The sequence below is a fragment of the Syngnathus leptorhynchus genome, unplaced genomic scaffold (genome assembly GCF_054491065.1).
Source record: "Syngnathus leptorhynchus isolate UIUO unplaced genomic scaffold, UIUO_Slep HiC_scaffold_107, whole genome shotgun sequence".
NCBI classification, from domain to species: Eukaryota; Metazoa; Chordata; class Actinopteri; order Syngnathiformes; family Syngnathidae; genus Syngnathus; species Syngnathus leptorhynchus.
This window is the reverse complement of record NW_028232074.1, coordinates 222501-240000: the sequence shown is the minus strand read 5'-3', so window position 1 is coordinate 240000 and position 17500 is coordinate 222501.

The following is a 17500-nucleotide window of genomic DNA, read 5'->3' as shown; positions in this document are numbered from 1 at the left end:
AGGGGGGTGCGAATCCGGCCGGGCGGCCCTTCGATGGAGCCTGGTGCAGGGACATTCAATGGGATGAGCCGCGCTCGCCGCGGAACCTTCGAGCGCCGCTACTCAGCAAGTAAACGAGAGGGAGCTGCGCCCGGCCTCGTAAGACGCCTCTTCTCCGGTGCGAGCGCCCCGACGCCGCTGGCCGCCGCCGCCGCCTTGCCGCTATCCCGCCGCGCGTTTGGGGAGGGAGGGCGACCCGTAGGACGGCCCGCCGACTACACGACCGTTTGGCAGAGCGAGTGCAAGGTTAGGCGAGCTGGGCGGTAACTCGGGTTAGTCTGGGGAGACTCGCGGTGGACAGGGGGGCGCGAATCCGGCCGGGCGGCCCCATCGATTAAGCATTGGTAGGGAGCCGAGGATGAGCCGTGCGAAGTGGCCTCGGAGGCGGTCCGTGGGGGACGACGGGGGGGGACGGGCGTCGGCCCTCCGGCCCGAGCAGAGAACGTTCGGTCACCCAAGCGGGAATCTGCGCCCCGGCCCGAGTCGGACTCGGTCGGTGCGGCCCGCTGAGGCCCTCAACTATTCCCGTACGCGGGGGTCGGGAGCTGCGGCGCTGCGCCGGCGACTTACCCGCGCGAGGCACGCACTGCGTGCGGCCAGGATGCGGAGTTGGATCGGCGCTGGTTGGGAACCCTCGGGGAACGAAGGCGGACGGCGGCCAGCCGGCGCCGACGAACCCGTCGGGGAGGGGGCTGGTGGCAGGCGCGATCGGCACTATTGCTGACTGCCGGGAGGGAAGCTGCGCCCCGGCCGAGTCAGACTCAGCCGTTGCGGCCCCCCCGAGCCCGCAGCGCGTAGCGCGGAAGCCATACGCCCCCCCGATGCGGAGCGACAGACGCCCCCGCGACCGCGGTTGGTCGGGAAGGCTTTTCGGATAGAGGTCGGACGGTGTGTGTGTGGACGGCTTCCCGTGGTGCCGCCGCTATCAAGCCGGAGGGTTTGAGAAACGACATTCGCGGAAGGACCGGCGCGGCCGGCGGACGCTCGCACGCGCGGCGCCCGACACTCAGCCGCTCGCTCGGCCTCCGTGGATCGTGGCTAGGTGGGATGGATGCCAAACCGGGTCGTCTCGGTCTCGCCGCAGTACGGTCGCGCCGGGGCCTGCGGGGCGGCGCGGGGAGCGCACGCTCACGCGGCGGCCGGGGCGCTAGAGTGCGACCCGCAGTGGGTAGGAACCGTCCACCCGACGTCGGACGAGCCGAGGCCGATGGAGGCCCTACCAAGGCGGGTCATGAGTGCCAGTCGGTCAGTTGGGTGAGGGGGTACTCGGAGGCCCGCCGGGAGCAGACGGGCGACCGGGGATGGGGGGCGTACGCGGGCGGGCGCCGGGAGAAGACGGCCCGTCCGGGGTCGAATCTCGGCCTGTGTTTTCGGAGCCGGCCGGGCATCACGCTCCCTCCTTGGATGGACAACATTCGTAGTTGACACTTTGTGTCATTTTATCCGAGCGGGCGGGCGCCTCGAGAGGCGGACCGTCCGGGGCGACTCTCGGCCTGTGTTTTCGGAGCCGGCCGGGCATCACGCTCCCTCCTTGGATGGACAACATTCGTAGTTGACACTTTGTGTCATTTTATCCGAGCAGACGGGCGCCGCGAGGCGGACCGTCCGGGGCGACTCTCGGCCTGTGTTTTCGGAGCCGGCCGGGCCTCACGCTCCCTCCTTGGATGGACAACATTCGTAGTTGACACTTTGTGTCATTTTATCCGAGCAGACGGGCGCCGCGAGGCGGACCGTCCGGGGCGACTCTCGGCCTGTGTTTTCGGAGCCGGCCGGGCATCACGCTCCCTCCTTGGATGGACAACATTCGTAGTTGACACTTTGTGTCATTTTATCCGAGCAGACGGGCGCCGCGAGGCGACCGTCCGGGGCGACTCTCGGCCTGTGTTTAAGGAGCCGGCCGGGCATCACGCTCCTTCCTTGGATGGACAACATTCGTAGTTGACACTTTGTGTCATTTTATCCGAGCGGGCGGGCGCCGCGAGGCGGACCGTCCGGGGCGACTCTCGGCCTGTGTTTAAGGAGCCGGCCGGGCATCACGCTCCTTCCTTGGATGGACAACATTCGCAGTTGACACTTTGTGTCATTTTATCCGAGCAGACGGGCGCCGCGAGGCGGACCGTCCGGGGCGACTCTCGGCCTGTGTTTTCGGAGCCGGCCGGGCATCACGCTCCCTCCTTGGATGGACAACATTCGTAGTTGACACTTTGTGTCATTTTATCCGAGCAGACGGGCGCCGCGAGGCGACCGTCCGGGGCGACTCTCGGCCTGTGTTTAAGGAGCCGGCCGGGCATCACGCTCCTTCCTTGGATGGACAACATTCGTAGTTGACACTTTGTGTCATTTTATCCGAGCGGGCGGGCGCAGCGAGGCGGACCGTCCGGGGCGACTCTCGGCCTGTGTTTAAGGAGCCGGCCGGGCATCACGCTCCTTCCTTGGATGGACAACATTCGCAGTTGACACTTTGTGTCATTTTATCCGAGCAGACGGGCGCCGCGAGGCGGACCGTCCGGGGCGACTCTCGGCCTGTGTTTTCGGAGCCGGCCGGGCATCACGCTCCCTCCTTGGATGGACAACATTCGTAGTTGACACTTTGTGTCATTTTATCCGAGCAGACGGGCGCCGCGAGGCGGACCGTCCGGGGCGACTCTCGGCCTGTGTTTAAGGAGCCGGCCGGGCATCACGCTCCTTCCTTGGATGGACAACATTCGCAGTTGACACTTTGTGTCATTTTGTTCGGCCTGTGTTTAAGGAGGCGGCCGTCCTCCACTCGGTCCGTGTTTAAGGAGCGACACTCGCGCTCCGGTTCGGCCTGTATTTAGGGAGGCGGCCGTCCTCCGCTTGGTCTGTGTTAAGGGCGACACTCTGTCCATGTTTGAGGAGCCTGGCCCTGACGCTCCTCTCCGGCCTGTGTTTAAGGAGGCGGCCGTCCTCCCCTTGGTCCGTGTTAAGGGCGACACTCGGTCCATGTTTGAGGAGCCTGGCCCTGACGCTCCTCTCCGGCCTGTGTTTAAGGAGGCGGCCGTCCTCCCCTTGGTCCGTGTTAAGGGCGACACTCGGTCCATGTTTGAGGAGCCTGGCCCTGACGCTCCTCTCCGGCCTGTGTTTAAGGAGGCGGCCGTCCTCCCCTTGGTCTGTGTTAAGGGCGACACTCGGTCCATGTTTGAGGAGCCTGGCCCTGACGCTCCTCTCCGGCCTGTGTTTAAGGAGGCGGCCGTCCTCCCCTTGGTCCGTGTTAAGGGCGACACTCGGTCCATGTTTGAGGAGCCTGGCCCTGACGCTCCTCTCCGGCCTGTGTTTAAGGAGGCGGCCGTCCTCCCCTTGGTCCGTGTTAAGGGCGACACTCGGTCCATGTTTGAGGAGCCTGGCCCTGACGCTCCTCTCCGGCCTGTGTTTAAGGAGGCGGCCGTCCTCCCCTTGGTCTGTGTTAAGGGCGACACTCGGTCCATGTTTGAGGAGCCTGGCCCTGACGCTCCTCTCCGGCCTGTGTTTAAGGAGGCGGCCGTCCTCCCCTTGGTCCGTGTTAAGGGCGACACTCGGTCCATGTTTGAGGAGCCTGGCCCTGACGCTCCTCTCCGGCCTGTGTTTAAGGAGGCGGCCGTCCTCCCCTTGGTCCGTGTTAAGGGCGACACTCGGTCCATGTTTGAGGAGCCTGGCCCTGACGCTCCTCTCCGGCCTGTGTTTAAGGAGGCGGCCGTCCTCCCCTTGGTCTGTGTTAAGGGCGACACTCGGTCCATGTTTGAGGAGCCTGGCCCTGACGCTCCTCTCCGGCCTGTGTTTAAGGAGGCGGCCGTCCTCCCCTTGGTCTGTGTTAAGGGCGACACTCGGTCCATGTTTGAGGAGCCTGGCCCTGACGCTCCTCTCCGGCCTGTGTTTAAGGAGGCGGCCGTCCTCCACTTCCTTCCATGCACCACCACATTCGCAGTTGACACTTTGCCATTTTTTCAGAGAGGTGACACTTAGTCGTTTTTTCGAAAGTTGACACTTAGTCGTTTTTTCGAAAGTTGACACTTTGCCGTTTTTTCAGAGAGGCGACACTTAGTCGTTTTTTCGAAAGTTGACACTTAGCCGTTTTTTCGAAAGTTGACACTTAGCCGTTTTTTCGAAAGTTGACACTTAGCCGTTTTTTCGAAAGTTGACACTTAGTCACTTTTTCGCCACAGTGACACCTCCAGCGCGTGCCACGGCGCTTTTCAGGTCTTCTATCCGACCTTGTGCTGTCGAGGACGGCGTGTCCGACGCCGTGGGGAGACCAGCACCATCTCCTCCATACTCGTAAACGGGGTGCTTTGGAAAACGGGGGGAAAGTCGATGAGTACACTGACTACTGGGACCATTTCATTGTACTCTGGCGCACCTGAAGACCAAAAAAGGTACTGCACCTTAGCCCGGGTACCTCACCCCCTGGTACCTCGAGGAGAACTTAGAAAAATTTCGACAAATTTTTGGTGAGCTCCAGGGAGAGAGGCTGATTTTTCGCTTTTTGAGGCCGACCGCCGAACCGGCGCGGGGCGGACTCACAAGCCCCCCAGAGCCGTGGGCACTTAGTCGTTTTTTCAGAGAGGCGACACTTAGTCGTTTTTTCAGAGGCGACACTTAGTCGTTTTTTCGAAAGTTGACACTTAGCCGTTTTTTCGAAAGTCGACACTTAGCCGTTTTTTTGGAAAGTTGACACTTAGTCGTTTTTTCGAAAGTTGACACTTAGTCGTTTTTTCGCCACAATTGGCTCTGAGCTCCAGGGGGAGAGCCTGGTTTTGCCTTATTTCAGGCCGGCTGGGGAACCGGCGCGGGTCGGATGCACGAGCCCGGCAGAGCCGTGGGCACTTAGAAAATTTTCGCCGATTAAGCTGGGACCTCCAGGCGGAGACCGGCATTCCTCGTCCTCGGGGTTCGACCCAGGAACCGGCGCTGGGCAGACGCCGTAGCCACGCAGAGCCGTGGGCACTTAGAAAATATTCGCCAAGTTGGCTCTGAGCTCCAGGCGGAGAGGCTGGTTTTGCCTTATTTCAGGCCGGCTGGGGAACCGGCGCGGGTCGGATGCACGAGCCCGCAGAGCCGTGGGCACTTTGCCATTTTCTCAGAGTCGACACTTAGTCGTTTTTTCAGAGAGGCGACACTCTGTCGTTTTTTCGAAAGTTGACACTTTGCCGTTTTTTCAGAGAGGCGACACTTAGCCGTTTTTTCGAAAGTTGACACTTAGCCGTTTTTTCGAAAGTCGACACTTAGCCGTTTTTTCAGAGATGTGACACTTAGAAACTTTTTGCCAAGTTGGCTGTGAGCTCCAGGAGGAGACCGTCATTTTTCGTCATTCGAGGCCGACTGCGGAACCGGCGCTGGGCGGACGCCAAAGCTCGGCAGGGCCGTGGGCACTTAGAAACTTTTTGCCAAGTTGGCTGTGAGCTCCAGGAGGAGACCGTTATTTTTCGTCATTCGAGGCCGACTGCGGAACCGGCGCTGGGCGGACGCCAAAGCTCGGCAGGGCCGTGGGCACTTAGAAACTTTTTGCCAAGTTGGCTGTGAGCTCCAGGAGGAGACCGTTATTTTTCGTCATTCGAGGCCGACTGCGGAACCGGCGCTGGGCGGACGCCAAAGCTCGGCAGGGCCGTGGGCACTTAGAAACTTTTTGCCAAGTTGGCTGTGAGCTCCAGGAGGAGACCGTCATTTTTCGTCATTCGAGGCCGACTGCGGCACCGGCGCTGAGCGGACGCCAAAGCTCGGCAGGGCCGTGGGCACTTAGAAACTTTTTGCCAAGTTGGCTGTGAGCTCCAGGAGGAGACCGTTATTTTTCGTCATTCGAGGCCGACTGCGGAACCGGCGCTGGGCGGACGCCAAAGCTCGGCAGGGCCGTGGGCACTTAGAAACTTTTTGCCAAGTTGGCTGTGAGCTCCAGGAGGAGACCGTCATTTTTCGTCATTCGAGGCCGACTGCGGCACCGGCGCTGAGCGGACGCCAAAGCTCGGCAGGGCCGTGGGCACTTAGAAACTTTTTGCCAAGTTGGCTGTGAGCTCCAGGAGGAGACCGTTATTTTTCGTCATTCTAGGCCGACTGCGGAACCGGCGCTGGGCGGACGCCAAAGCTCGGCAGGGCCGTGGGCACTTAGAAACTTTTTGCCAAGTTGGCTGTGAGCTCCAGGAGGAGACCGTTATTTTTCGTCATTCGAGGCCGACTGAGGAACCGGCGCTGGGCGGACGCCAAAGCTCGGCAGGGCCGTGGGCACTTAGAAACTTTTTGCCAAGTTGGCTGTGAGCTCCAGGAGGAGACCGTCATTTTTCGTCATTCGAGGCCGACTGCGGCACCGGCGCTGAGCGGACGCCAAAGCTCGGAAGGGCCGTGGGCACTTAGAAACTTTTTGCCAAGTTGGCTGTGAGCTCCAGGAGGAGACCGTCTTTTTTCGTCATTCGAGGCCGACTGCGGAACCGGCGCTGGGCGGACGCCAAAGCTCGGCAGGGCCGTGGGCACTTAGAAACTTTTTGCCAAGTTGGCTGTGAGCTCCAGGAGGAGACCGTTATTTTTCGTCATTCGAGGCCGACTGCGGAACCGGCGCTGAGCGGACGCCAAAGCTCGGCAGGGCCGTGGGCACTTAGAAACTTTTTGCCAAGTTGGCTGTGAGCTCCAGGAGGAGACCGTTATTTTTCGTCATTCGAGGCCGACTGCGGAACCGGCGCTGGGCGGACGCCAAAGCTCGGCAGGGCCGTGGGCACTTAGAAACTTTTTGCCAAGTTGGCTGTGAGCTCCAGGAGGAGACCGTCATTTTTCGTCATTCGAGGCCGACTGCGGAACCGGCGCGGGTCGGATGCACGAGCCCGCAGAGCCGTGGGCACTTTGCCACTTTTTCGCCACAATTGGCTGTGAGCTCCAGGAGGAGACCGTTATTTTTCGTCATTCTAGGCCGGTTGCAGAACCGGCGCGGCTCGGATGCACGAGCCCGCAGAGCCGTGGGCACTTAGAAAATTTTCAGAGAGGCGACACTTTGCCATTTTTTCAGAGAGGTGACACTTAGTCGTTTTTTCGAAAGTTGACACTTAGCCGTTTTTTCGAAAGTTGACACTTAGTCGTTTTTTCGAAAGTTGACACTTAGTCGTTTTTTCGCCAAAGTGCCCACCTCCAGCGCGTGCCACGGCGCTTTCCAGGTCTTCTATCCGACCTTGTGCTGTCGAGGACGGCGTGTCCGACGCCGTGGGGAGACCAGCACCATCTCCTCCATACTCGTAAACGAGGTGCTTTGGAAAACGGGGGGAAAGTCGATGAGTACACTGACTACTGGGACCATTTCATTGTACTCTGGCGCACCTGAAGACCAAAAAAGGTACTGCACCTTAGCCCGGGTACCTCACCCCCTGGTACCTCGAGGAGAACTTAGAAAAATTTCGACAAATTTTTGGTGAGCTCCAGGGAGAGAGGCTGATTTTTTGCTTTTTGAGGCCGACCGCCGAACCGGCGCGGGGCGGACTCACAAGCCCCGCAGAGCCGTGGGCACTTAGTCGTTTTTTCGAAAGTTGACACTTAGCCGTTTTTTCGAAAGTTGACACTTAGCCGTTTTTTCGAAAGTCGACACTTAGCCGTTTTTTCGAAAGTTGACACTTAGTCGTTTTTTCGCCGATTTTGCTGGGACCTCCAGGCGAGGACCGGCGTTTTTCGTCTTCCGGGTCCGACCCGGGAACCAGCGCCGAGCGGACACATTCGCTCGCTAGTGCCGTTGGCACTTAGAAAATTTTTCGTTTGTCATGAGCTCCGGGCGGAGACCGGCGTTTTTCGTCTTCCGGGTTCGACCCGGGAACCAGCGCCGAGCGGACACATTCGCTCGCTAGTGCCGTTGGCACTTAGAAAATTTTTCGTTTGTCATGAGCTCCGGGCGGAGACCGGCGTTTTTCGTCTTCCGGGTTCGACCCGGGAACCAGCGCCGAGCGGACACATTCGCTCGCTAGTGCCGTTGGCACTTAGAAAATTTTTCGTTTGTCATGAGCTCCGGGCGGAGACCGGCGTTTTTCGTCTTCCGGGTCCGACCCGGGAACCAGCGCCGAGCGGACACATTCGCTCGCTAGTGCCGTTGGCACTTAGAAAATTTTTCGTTTGTCATGAGCTCCGGGCGGAGACCGGCGTTTTTCGTCTTCCGGGTTCGACCCGGGAACCAGCGCCGAGCGGACACATTCGCTCGCTAGTGCCGTTGGCACTTAGAAAATTTTTCGTTTGTCATGAGCTCCGGGCGAGGACCGGCGTTTTTCGTCTTCCGGGTTCGACCCGGGAACCAGCGCCGAGCGGACACATTCGCTCGCTAGTGCCGTTGGCACTTAGAAAATTTTTCGTTTGTCATGAGCTCCGGGCGGAGAGCGGCGTTTTTCGTCTTCCGGGTTCGACCCGGGAACCAGCGCCGAGCGGACACATTCGCTCGCTAGTGCCGTTGGCACTTAGAAAATTTTTCGTTTGTCATGAGCTCCGGGCGAGGACCGGCGTTTTTCGTCTTCCGGGTTCGACCCGGGAACCAGCGCCGAGCGGACACATTCGCTCGCTAGTGCCGTTGGCACTTAGAAAATTTTTCGTTTGTCATGAGCTCCGGGCGGAGAGCGGCGTTTTTCGTCTTCCGGGTTCGACCCGGGAACCAGCGCCGAGCGGACACATTCGCTCGCTAGTGCCGTTGGCACTTAGAAAATTTTTCGTTTGTCATGAGCTCCGGGCGAGGACCGGCGTTTTTCGTCTTCCGGGTTCGACCCGGGAACCAGCGCCGAGCGGACACATTCGCTCGCTAGTGCCGTTGGCACTTAGAAAATTTTTCGTTTGTCATGAGCTCCGGGCGGAGACCGGCATTTTTCGTCATTCGAGGCCGACGGGGGAACCAGCCGGAGCGGACACGTTTGCTCGGAAGAGCCGTTGGCACTTAGAAAAAATTCCGTGTCTCGTGAGCTCCAGGGGGGACAGGCTGGTTTTATTCATCCGTAGCCGACATGGGAACCAGCGCGGAGCGGATTGGTGTTGCGCTGCCATATACCTCATCTCTCTCAGGAGTCCCCCCCTTATACGTGCCGATGGTGTTTTGGAAAACGGGGGGTAACTGGATGAGTACACTGACTAGGGGGACCAGTACACTAGCGAGTGGGACCAGTACACTGACTAGTGGGACCAACACACTATGAGCGCCTGGTACCTAAAATGGAAGTATAGAGGCCGAATTTCGGGCAAGATCACGCCGGGTTAGGCTTCCAGGACCTCGGCTAAGCAATTTTAACGGGTCGCCCGGTTCTTTTTTGATCCAGCCCGGTTCTTTTTTTATCCAGCCTGGTTCTTTTTACACTTCCAGCTGGAGCTCGGGAGCGGCTTTTTGCACAAGATCACGCCGTGTTAGGCTTCCAGGACCTCGGCTAAGCAATTTTAACGGGTCGCCCGGTTCTTTTTTGATCCAGCCCGGTTCTTTTTTTTATCCAGCCTGGTTCTTTTTACACTTCCAGCTGGAGCTCGGGAGCGGCTTTTTGCACAAGATCACGCCGTGTTAGGCTTCCAGGACCTCGGCTAAGCAATTTTAACGGGTCGCCCGGTTCTTTTTTTTATCCATCCCGGTTCTTTTTTTATCCAGCCCGGTTCTTTTTACACTTCCAGCTGAAGCTCGGGAGCGGCTTTTTGCACAAGAACACGCCGTGTTAGGCTTCCAGGACCTCGGCTAAGCAATTTTAACGGGTCGCCCGGTTCTTTTTTGATCCAGCCCGGTTCTTTTTTTTATCCAGCCCGGTTCTTTTTACACTTCCAGCTGGAGCTCGGGAGCGGCTTTTTGCACAAGATCACGCCGGGTTAGGCTTCCAGGACCTCGGCTAAGCAATTTTAACGGGTCGCCCGGTTCTTTTTTGATCCAGCCCGGTTCTTTTTTTTATCCAGCCTGGTTCTTTTTACACTTCCAGCTGGAGCTCGGGAGCGGCTATTTGCACAAGATCACGCCGTGTTAGGCTTCCAGGACCTCGGCTAAGCAATTTTAACGGGTCGCCCGGTTCTTTTTTGATCCAGCCCGGTTCTTTTTTTTATCCAGCCCGGTTCTTTTTACACTTCCAGCTGGAGCTCGGGAGCGGCTTTTTGCACAAGATCACGCCGGGTTAGGCTTCCAGGACCTCGGCTAAGCAATTTTAACGGGTCGCCCGGTTCTTTTTTGATCCAGCCCGGTTCTTTTTTTTATCCAGCCCGGTTCTTTTTACACTTCCAGCTGGAGCTCGGGAGCGGCTTTTTGCACAAGATCACGCCGTGTTAGGCTTCCAGGACCTCGGCTAAGCAATTTTAACGGGTCGCCCGGTTCTTTTTTGATCCAGCCCGGTTCTTTTTTTTATCCAGCCCGGTTCTTTTTACACTTCCAGCTGGAGCTCGGGAGCGGCTTTTTGCACAAGATCACGCCGGGTTAGGCTTCCAGGACCTCGGCTAAGCAATTTTAACGGGTCGCCCGGTTCTTTTTTGATCCAGCCCGGTTCTTTTTTTATCCAGCCCGGTTCTTTTTACACTTCCAGCTGGAGCTCGGGAGCGGCTTTTTGCACAAGATCACGCCGTGTTAGGCTTCCAGGACCTCGGCTAAGCAATTTTAACGGGTCGCCCGGTTCTTTTTTGATCCAGCCCGGTTCTTTTTTTTATCCAGCCCGGTTCTTTTTACACTTCCAGCTGGAGCTCGGGAGCGGCTTTTTGCACAAGATCACGCCGGGTTAGGCTTCCAGGACCTCGGCTAAGCAATTTTAACGGGTCGCCCGGTTCTTTTTTGATCCAGCCCGGTTCTTTTTTTATCCAGCCCGGTTCTTTTTACACTTCCAGCTGGAGCTCGGGAGCGGCTTTTTGCACAAGATCACGCCGTGTTAGGCTTCCAGGACCTCGGCTAAGCAATTTTAACGGGTCGCCCGGTTCTTTTTTTGATCCAGCCCGGTTCTTTTTTTATCCAGCCCGGTTCTTTTTACACTTCCAGCTGGAGCTCGGGAGCGGCTTTTTGCACAAGATCACGCCGGGTTAGGCTTCCAGGACCTCGGCTAAGCAATTTTAACGGGTCGCCCGGTTCTTTTTTTTTATCCAGCCCGGTTCTTTTTTGATCCAGCCCGGTTCTTTTTACACTTCCAGCTGGAGCTCGGGAGCGGCTTTTTGCACAAGATCACGCCGTGTTAGGCTTCCAGGACCTCGGCTAAGCAATTTTAACGGGTCGCCCGGTTCTTTTTTTGATCCAGCCCGGTTCTTTTTTTATCCAGCCCGGTTCTTTTTACACTTCCAGCTGGAGCTCGGGAGCGGCTTTTTGCACAAGATCACGCCGGGTTAGGCTTCCAGGACCTCGGCTAAGCAATTTTAACGGGCCGCCCGGTTCTTTTTTTTATCCAGCCCGGTTCTTTTTTGATCCAGCCCGGTTCTTTTTACACTTCCAGCTGGAGCTCGGGAGCGGCTTTTTGCACAAGATCACGCCGTGTTAGGCTTCCAGGACCTCGGCTAAGCAATTTTAACGGGCCGCCCGGTTCTTTTTTGATCCAGCCCGGTTCTTTTTTTATCCAGCCCGGTTCTTTTTACACTTCCAGCTGGAGCTCGGGAGCGGCTTTTTGCACAAGATCACGCCGTGTTAGGCTTCCAGGACCTCGGCTAAGCAATTTTAACGGGTCGCCCGGTTCTTTTTTGATCCAGCCCGGTTCTTTTTTTTATCCAGCCTGGTTCTTTTTACACTTCCAGCTGGAGCTCGGGAGCGGCTTTTTGCACAAGAACACGCCGTGTTAGGCTTCCAGGACCTCGGCTAAGCAATTTTAACGGGTCGCCCGGTTCTTTTTTGATCCAGCCCGGTTCTTTTTCCACTTCCAGCTGGAGCTCAGCAGCGGCTTTTTGCACAAGATCACGCCGGGTTAGGCTTCCAGGACCTCGGCTAAGCACTTCTAACGGGTCGCCCGGTTCTTTTTTTGAACCAGCCCGGTTCTTTTTACACTTCCAGCTGGAGCTCAGCAGCGGCTTTTTGCACAAGATCACGCCGGGTTAGGGTTCCAGGACCTCGGCTAAGCAATTTTAACGGGCCGCCCGGTTCTTTTTTTGATCCAGCCCGGTTCTTTTTACACTTCCAGCTGGAGCTCAGCAGCGGCTTTTTGCACAAGATCACGCCGGGTTAGGCTTCCAGGACCTCGGCTAAGCACTTCTAACGGGCCCTGGTCCACCCCTGCCAGCGCATTTCAAAACTTGGCATTAATTTCGACCTAAGAGACGAAGTCTGATTTTTTTCTACCACTTGGGCGGCCTTTTTGCACCCAGAACACCCGCACCGGCACCATAAATTCGAAGGGTGCCGAGTGCGTCGGCGCAGATTCTGCGACGGAGTGACACTTCCCTCTTGTGGACATTCGGCGGTAGGTGAAATGCGCACTCGGTCTTCTCTTTTCTTTTCCTTCCAGTGAAACTTTGGCAACATTCTGCGAGCTGCTGGCTTCCAGAACCTCGGCCAAGCAGGTGGAGGATTTTTTTCCACTTCCAGCTGGAGGTGAGGAGGGACTTTTTGGGCAAGATCACGCCGACTTAGCAAGCAAGGTGGAAGTGCCAGCATGCAGTGGCTGGAAGTGTGGATGTGGAGCTCCAGCACCCTCCCTGCCTATGGAAGTGTGGAGCTCCAGCACCCTCCCTGCCTATGGAAGTGTGGAGCTCCAGCACCCTCCCTGCCTATGGAAGTGTGGAGCTCCAGCACCCTCCCTGCCTATGGAAGTGTGGAGCTCCAGCACCCTCCCTGCCTATGGAAGTGTGGAGCTCCAGCACCCTCCCTGCCTATGGAAGTGTGGAGCTCCAGCACCCTCCCTGCCTATGGAAGTGTGGAGCTCCAGCACCCTCCCTGCCTATGGAAGTGTGGAGCTCCAGCACCCTCCCTGCCTATGGAAGTGTGGAGCTCCAGCACCCTCCCTGCCTATGGAAGTGTGGAGCTCCAGCACCCTCCCTGCCTATGGAAGTGTGGAGCTCCAGCACCCTCCCTGCCTATGGAAGTGTGGAGCTCCAGCACCCTCCCTGCCTATGGAAGTGTGGAGCTCCAGCACCCTCCCTGCCTATGGAAGTGTGGAGCTCCAGCACCCTCCCTGCCTATGGAAGTGTGGAGCTCCAGCACCCTCCCTGCCTATGGAAGTGTGGAGCTCCAGCACCCTCCCTGCCTATGGAAGTGTGGAGCTCCAGCACCCTCCCTGCCTATGGAAGTGTGGAGCTCCAGCACCCTCCCTGCCTATGGAAGTGTGGAGCTCCAGCACCCTCCCTGCCTATGGAAGTGTGGAGCTCCAGCACCCTCCCTGCCTATGGAAGTGTGGAGCTCCAGCACCCTCCCTGCCTATGGAAGTGTGGAGCTCCAGCACCCTCCCTGCCTATGGAAGTGTGGAGCTCCAGCACCCTCCCTGCCTATGGAAGTGTGGAGCTCCAGCACCCTCCCTGCCTATGGAAGTGTGGAGCTCCAGCACCCTCCCTGCCTATGGAAGAGCCACCTCCGCGGGCATGCTGCTCAACCACGCCGGCCCAGAGTTCCAGCCGCTCGGCTACACTCTCTCAGAAGCCCCGCCTGGAGCTCCCCAGCCCACCCCTGGTACCTCAACTACCGAGGCCAGCCGCTCGACCAGGCCGGCCCAGAGTTCCAGCCGCTCGGCTTCACTCTCTCACAAGCCCCGCCTGGAGCTCCCCAGCCCGCCCCTGGTACCTCAACTACCGAGGCCAGCCGCTCGACCAGGCCGGCCGAGAGTTCCAGCCGCTCGGCTTCACTCTCTCACAAGACCCGCCTGGAGCTCCCCGCCCCACCCCTGGTACCTCAACTACCGAGGCCAGCCGCTCGACCACGCCGGCGCAGAGTTCCAGCCGCTCGGATAAGCTCTGTCACTCACCCGCCGCGCAGCCACCGGTAACGGGGAAATGTCGCCGCCTGGCGGACACGCCGTTGTAAATGAATGGGCTTTCGCACTTAGTGCAATTTTCGCCAACTCTCTGACTGGAGCTATGGAAGTATGGAGCTATGGAGCCACCAGCCACCCAGGCTGGAGCTATGGAGCCATGGAGCTCTGGTGCTATGGAGCTCTGGAGGTATGGAGCTATGGAGCTATGGAGCTATGGAGCTATGGAGCCCTGGAGCTCTGGAGGTATGGAGCTATGGTGCTATGGAGCTCTGAAGCCATGGAGCTCTGGTGCTATGGAGCTCTGGAGCTCTGGAGGTATGGAGCTCTGGAGGTATGGAGCTATGGAGCCCTGGAGCCCTGGAGCTATGGAGCCCTGGAGCTATGGAGCCCTGGAGCCCTGGAGCTATGGAGCCCTGGAGCTATGGAGCTATGGAGCCCTGGAGCTATGGAGCTATGGAGCTCTGGTGCTATGGAGCTATGGAGCTCTGGTGCTATGGAGCTATGGAGCTCTGGTGCTATGGAGCTATGGAGCTCTGGTGCTATGGAGCTATGGAGCTCTGGTGCTATGGAGCTATGGAGCTCTGGTGCTATGGAGCTATGGAGCTCTGGTGCTATGGAGCTATGGAGCTCTGGTGCTATGGAGCTATGGAGCTCTGGTGCTATGGAGCTATGGAGCTATGGAGCTCTGGTGCTATGGAGCTATGGAGCTCTGGTGCTATGGAGCTATGGAGCTCTGGTGCTATGGAGCTATGGAGCTCTGGTGCTATGGAGCTCTGGTGCTATGGAGCTATGGAGCTCTGGTGCTATGGAGCTCTGGAGCTCTGGAGGTATGGAGCTATGGAGCCACCAGCCAGCACCCTCCGTGGCTGGATCAATGGAAGTGTTTTAGGTACCAGGCAGCCAAAGGGCCGAGGCCTCACGCTCGACCACGCCGGCGCAGAGTTCCAGCCGCTCGGATAAGCTCTGTCACTCACCCGCCGCGCAGCCACCGGTAACGGGGAAATGTCGCCGCCTTGTGGACACGCCGTTGTAAATGAATGGGCTTTCGCACTTAGTGCAATTTTAGCACACTCTCTGACTGGAGCTATGGAAGTATGGAGCTATGGAGCCACCAGCCACCCAGGCTGGAGCTATGGAGCTATGGAGCTCTGGTGCTATGGAGCTATGGAGCTCTGGTGCTATGGAGCTATGGAGCTCTGGTGCTATGGAGCTATGGAGCTCTGGTGCTATGGAGCTATGGAGCTCTGGTGCTATGGAGCTATGGAGCTCTGGTGCTATGGAGCTATGGAGCTCTGGTGCTATGGAGCTATGGAGCTCTGGTGCTATGGAGCTATGGAGCTCTGGTGCTATGGAGCTATGGAGCTCTGGTGCTATGGAGCTATGGAGCTCTGGTGCTATGGAGCTATGGAGCTCTGGTGCTATGGAGCTATGGAGCTCTGGTGCTATGGAGCTATGGAGCTATGGAGCTCTGGTATTATGGAGCTCTGGTGCTATGGAGCTATGGAGCTCTGGTGCTATGGAGCTCTGGAGCTCTGGAGGTATGGAGCTATGGAGGTATGGAGCCACCAGCCAGCACCCTCCGAGGCTGGATCAATGGAAGTGTTTTAGGTACCAGGCAGCCAAAGGGCCGAGGCCTCACGCTCGACCACGCCGGCGCAGAGTTCCAGCCGCTCGGATAAGCTCTGTCACTCACCCGCCGCGCAGCCACCGGTAACGGGGAAATGTCGCCGCCTTGTGGACACGCCGTTGTAAATGAATGGGCTTTCGCACTTAGTGCAATTTTCGCCAGCTCCGTGGCTGCAAGTATGGAGCTATGGAGCCACCAGCCAGCCAGGCTGGAGCTATGGAAGTATGGAGCCATGGAGCTCCGGAGCTATGGAAGTATGGAGCTATGGAGCTATGGAGCTATGGAGCTCTGGAGCTCTGGAGCTCTGGAGCTATGGAGCTATGGAGCCCTGGAGCTATGGAGCTATGGAGCCCTGGTGCTATGGAGCTATGGAGCTCTGGTGCTATGGAGCTATGGAGCTCTGGTGCTATGGAGCTATGGAGCTCTGGTGCTATGGAGCTATGGAGCTCTGGTGCTATGGAGCTATGGAGCTCTGGTGCTATGGAGCTATGGAGCTCTGGTGCTATGGAGCTATGGAGCTATGGAGCTCTGGTATTATGGAGCTCTGGTGCTATGGAGCTATGGAGCTCTGGTGCTATGGAGCTCTGGAGCTCTGGAGGTATGGAGCTATGGAGGTATGGAGCCACCAGCCAGCACCCTCCGAGGCTGGATCAATGGAAGTGTTTTAGGTACCAGGCAGCCAAAGGGCCGAGGCCTCACGCTCGACCACGCCGGCGCAGAGTTCCAGCCGCTCGGATAAGCTCTGTCACTCACCCGCCGCGCAGCCACCGGTAACGGGGAAATGTCGCCGCCTTGTGGACACGCCGTTGTAAATGAATGGGCTTTCGCACTTAGTGCAATTTTCGCCAGCTCCGTGGCTGCAAGTATGGAGCTATGGAGCCACCAGCCAGCCAGGCTGGAGCTATGGAAGTATGGAGCCATGGAGCTCCGGAGCTATGGAAGTATGGAGCTATGGAGCTATGGAGCTATGGAGCTCTGGAGCTCTGGAGCTCTGGAGCTATGGAGCTATGGAGCCCTGGAGCTATGGAGCTATGGAGCCCTGGTGCTATGGAGCTATGGAGCTCTGGTGCTATGGAGCTATGGAGCTCTGGTGCTATGGAGCTATGGAGCTCTGGTGCTATGGAGCTATGGAGCTCTGGTGCTATGGAGCTATGGAGCTCTGGTGCTATGGAGCTATGGAGCTCTGGTGCTATGGAGCTATGGAGCTCTGGTGCTATGGAGCTATGGAGCTCTGGTGCTATGGAGCTATGGAGCTCTGGTGCTATGGAGCTATGGAGCTCTGGTGCTATGGAGCTATGGAGCTCTGGTGCTATGGAGCTATGGAGCTCTGGTGCTATGGAGCTATGGAGCTCTGGTGCTATGGAGCTCTGGAGCTCTGGAGGTATGGAGCCACCAGCCAGCACCCTCCGTGGCTGGATCAATGGAAGTGTTTTAGGTACCAGGCAGCCAAAGGGCCGAGGCCTCACGCTCGACCACGCCGGCGCAGAGTTCCAGCCGCTCGGATAAGCTCTGTCACTCACCCGCCGCGCAGCCACCGGTAACGGGGAAATGTCGCCGCCTGGCGGACACGCCGTTGTAAATGAATGGGCTTTCGCACTTAGTGCAATTTTAGCCAACTCCGTGGCTGCAAGTATGGAAGTATGGAGCTATGGAGCCACCAGCCAGCACCCTCCGCGGCTGGAGCTATGGAAGTATGGAGCTATGGAGCTATGGAAGTATGGGGCTATGGAAGTATGGAGCTATGGAGCTCCGGGGCTATGGAGCTATGGAGCTCCGGGGCTATGGAGCTCCGGGGCTATGGAGCTATGGAGCTCCGGGGCTATGGAGCTCCGGGGCTATGGAGCTCCGGGGCTATGGAGCTATGGAGCTCCGGGGCTATGGAGCTCCGGGGCTATGGAGCTATGGAGCTCCGGGGCTATGGAGCTATGGAGCTCCGGGGCTATGGAGCTCTGGAGCTATGGAAGTATGGATGATCCAGCACCCTCCGTGGCTGACCGCTGGTGCTCGGGGCCGGTGA